The 4,108-nt window shown below is 40.9% G+C and overlaps 1 pseudogene; it reads right to left on the bottom strand.

The window, feature by feature from the left end:
* Positions 1 to 1,984: 1,984 nt before the first annotated feature.
* LOC147533924 (cytochrome b561 and DOMON domain-containing protein At5g47530 pseudogene) lies at positions 1,985 to 3,043 on the bottom strand (annotated as a pseudogene).
* Positions 3,044 to 4,108: the final 1,065 nt, after the last annotated feature.

Consider the following 4,108-nt stretch of genomic DNA (forward strand, 5'->3'; position numbering starts at 1 on the left):
ATGATGTGTCCATTGATAATCCATCTCTTAGGTTGCATTCTAATGCACAAGAAAAATTTACAAGCACTCCTACATTAGAGGGCTCATCTATTAAGGGCATTCCCCTCTTGTCTGAGGGCATTCCACCCTCAGGCCCTCATACTACAGGCACCCATTTTCAGGGAACCCCGTTTCCAGGCGCGCCCAAATGACCGGCACCCAGAATTCGGGAGCCTATTAGTCAGACGAGGACAACCCTCCAACACTAGTTTCGGGCACCCATCTCAGGGCTTCCTACCTTTAGGCACCCGATCATCGAATGCCTCTCCACCCGTCATTCCCGATGGTAATGCCTCGGCAATTTGAAATTCTTCCGGCGTTCCTCCTCGACCCTCAGGAAAAGATGCAACTTGCAATTCTGCGAGCGTCCCGATTTTACGTGCACCTCCATCCTTCTGTTTTCGCTCACACTCAGAACATCATGAATCGACCAAAGAGAACTACCTCTTGTCCGACACATCTTAATGATTATGATTGTTCTCTTGCCACCATCCCATTCTCGGACTCCTCTTCAAAAGTGGTTTATCCCTTAACTGAATATCTTCCAGTTACTCCATTTTCTCGACCTCATCGAGTTTTTCTCTCCTCGGTTCTTTCCACAACCGAACGTTCCACGTTCACAGAGGCTTCGAAATCTCCTCACTGGCGTGTTGCTATGAATAAGGAGATTCAAGCCTTGGATTCAAACAACACATGGGCGCTTGTTCCACTTCCTCCGAATGTCAAACCTGTTGGTTGTAAATGGATATACAAGATTAAATTCATTCCAATGGTTCCACCGAACGTTATAAGGCTCGATTAGTAGCCAACTGATACACACAAATAGAGGGCCTTGATTATCATAATACATTTGCCCCCGTTGTCAAATTAGTAACGGTTTGTGTCTTCCTCTCTATTGCCGCCATCAAAGGTTGGCCAGTACATCAACTTCATGTTAATAATGCCTTCTTACATGGAGATCTTGAGGAAGAAGTCTACATGAAAACCTCTCCCGGATATTCCAAAAAGGGGGAGTCTTTCATTTGTCGCCTACAGAAATCCATTTATGACCTCAAACAAGCATCGCTGCAGTGGTTCTCTAAATTCTCCTGTGTCCTAATCTCGATATGATTTATTCAATCCCTTTCTGATCATTCACTTTTTTCTTGTTCCAAGGAATCAATTTCAGTTTTCGTACTTGTAGTGGGAGAGAAAGAAGAGAAAAATGAAGACGGGAAACTTTTAAGAGTTTTTGGATTAGTCAGAATATAATTTCAAATGGCTTGAGTCTGTTTACTTGAATGAAATAGATCTTGTGGAGTCATATTGAGTATTTGAAGATACATCCTAAAAAACATGTCCTTGTTTACCAACACATATTGTCTTAAAAAAAATTCAATTCTCTCTCGACACCTTCCTCAAGAATTCCAATTCGTGCATATTCTTAGCCATATTGCACAAATGATTACATATGACTGAAATAAATGAAGACGGGCCAGCGAAGTAAAACAAAGAAAAACAATTAATCAAGGATATCGAAAAACAAATGATTCTTAAAGCGATGTTGTTTAAGTAGCCTAACGATCTAAAATTCTATACAATTATCAAGTAAACTTAAGAAAGAAAATACAGCAAAGAATGAATGTACTATACACGGTATATAGCTACACCATCATCTCAGGTTGGGATATTTCTTCGCTTTAACGGGTATTGCTACTTCCGCTCTACACGTGAATGACCCTCTAAGCATAAAGTATTCAATGCGGCTAAACTCTAAAGTAGAAATATCAGCTAAGACTGAAGGATACGGAAATAAATAATGTATATTCAGTTTAAAATTCAAGTACACTTTCCAATTATCAAAACAGAAAGTTTGGAGACATGTGAGAGCAATCAAATCCAAAATAATAAAACATGAATTCCGACAGGCTTGTTACATCAAGACTCCAGTAAATAATTGTAAAATCTAGACCATGACATCAGGGGTTGGTAGCTCAGTGGCAGACGTGGCGCTCTCGTTCTTCCTTTTGATAATTACGGACCAAGAGATAAGTTCTAGAGCAACGGCTATGGCACCCAAGGTAGATATAACTCCGATGTAGATATTCTTCCACTTCTTCTCGGGGTCTAATATGTCAATACCTTTAAAAACGTTCAATACACTCAACACAATCACGACATAACCCGTCAATTGATGATAGACATTCCAGTAGCATCTGTACTTGTGGTCTGGTTTTGGCCTTAGACGCATTGCAAGGACCTGTAGTGTAGCGAGAGCAAAGAGAACAATGCCGATATACCTGTGAGCGTCGTATTGAATGCCCGAAGATTTCTTACCCAACACAAGACCAGTTGCCCACCCACCAACACCAACTGCATAAGCAGTCGTCTGACATGCTACGTGCAAGTAAAACCATCTTGGACCTGTGGAGTCCAATCTCTTCAAATACCTTGCAATTATTGCACCCAACGGCATTAGTGTTCCCCAACTCACGGCATTCACCACCCCATGTACATTCTTGAGTTTAATTCTTGGACTTGCTCCTCCTTTTGCTGGTTTCGATATGTATCCTGAGAGAAGATTAAGAGAACCAAAAGATCGAACATTGGGTCCTGAAATACGGTGCATCCCAGGAGTTATTCCGTCAAGAAGAGGTCCATCCTGCCATAACTGATTTATAGTTGTAATGTTATCGTCTGGAAGTTGGAATGTTGCAAATATAGTGATCTCATTATTGGCGTAGGTTGCAGATATATCATGAACAGGGAAACTGAGAGGTCCCTCTTGGAGTCGGGTTTTGTAACTATTCAATGGGGAAGAGTAGGCATGCATTGAACCATTGGGACCTTGAAAAGCAACAAAAGCTTGGGCTCCAACCATACCAGTTTTAGTAGGATTGATTGCCCATGCAACCCATGTTGAAGAAGTGATGTTTGCGTGTCGATAAGCGATATCAACAATTCTGGTTGATTGGTTGAAATTCCAGTGGATGAAAGAGTTGAGAACAGGAAGATCATTGCAGAAATTGTAAACACGGGAGGTTTCGTCTTGGGCGAAAGAATAGTTGGAGCAAGTTTGTTGAAGTAGTTGAGCAGAGGATGAAGATGAAAAGAAGAAGAGAAGAAGAATGAAAGTGAGAAGGAAAAGAGGTGATTTGAAAAGAGAAGAAGACATCTTAATATTGATGGATGGTACCTTGTGCTGATTATCAATCAAGAAGAAGAACTTAAAAGTGGTGGAAGAGTAGAGAGGTAGTAGTAGTAGCAAGTAATATGGGTTCTACATATTTATATATGTTAGAGATTTCATCCTAAACTCAGTTGGGTTTCTATTTTCCAACTCTAGCCGACTAATGAACTTTCTAATTCTCTAGTGCAGTGGGGTTGTTTCAAGTAGGATCCTGGAAACAACAAATTCAGTTAGTTTCTATTTCTAATAACTCCTAATTCGAGTAGAATTGAATGAACCAATTAAATTCATGGTTTCTAGAAGTTCTAAAGCAAGTTGATTTATAAAATAGCAAATGGCACGAGAACTTCTAAAGCAAGTCACTTGTAACAATTTCAGATTCTCAGAAAAGAAATTCTGATAACCCTTACACATAATGTTGTTATTAAGGGCACCGGCGACCGCCCCATGCACATGCACTAGGGCCATCACCCAGGCCCGACAAGGACGCTCCAGCCGAGACTCCACATAACTCAACTATTACATCAAAATCTCTTTGTGCATATGTGCAAAAGGTGCGTCACTTTCTTGGAAGAGAAAATCAAGACCGACCTATGGAATTCTTCCAAGGTCGTAATGATAATTTTTCGGCTCTTCGAAGCCAAATTCTCACAATAGAACCAATTCCTCCATTGACTAAAAATTCATAACCTTGCTTACCAAGAAGAGGCACAACAAATGCTAACCTTTGGTTATGCTTCTCACCATGAATCGACTGCTTTAGCAACAAAGAACAACACCTCTTGGTCACGGTTTGGTGGGCGATCGAATATTCTGGGGGCACACTCCAGAAACTGCATCCACCACCCAACCCAGAGGAGTTCTCAAGTGGTCGATTGGCCCAAAATCAAAGGTCAAAAG

This window comes from Eschscholzia californica, unplaced genomic scaffold (assembly GCF_041429995.1).
Source record: "Eschscholzia californica isolate CP2 unplaced genomic scaffold, dmEscCali1.0.p SCAF_6, whole genome shotgun sequence".
In the NCBI taxonomy this organism is placed as follows: domain Eukaryota; kingdom Viridiplantae; phylum Streptophyta; class Magnoliopsida; order Ranunculales; family Papaveraceae; genus Eschscholzia; species Eschscholzia californica.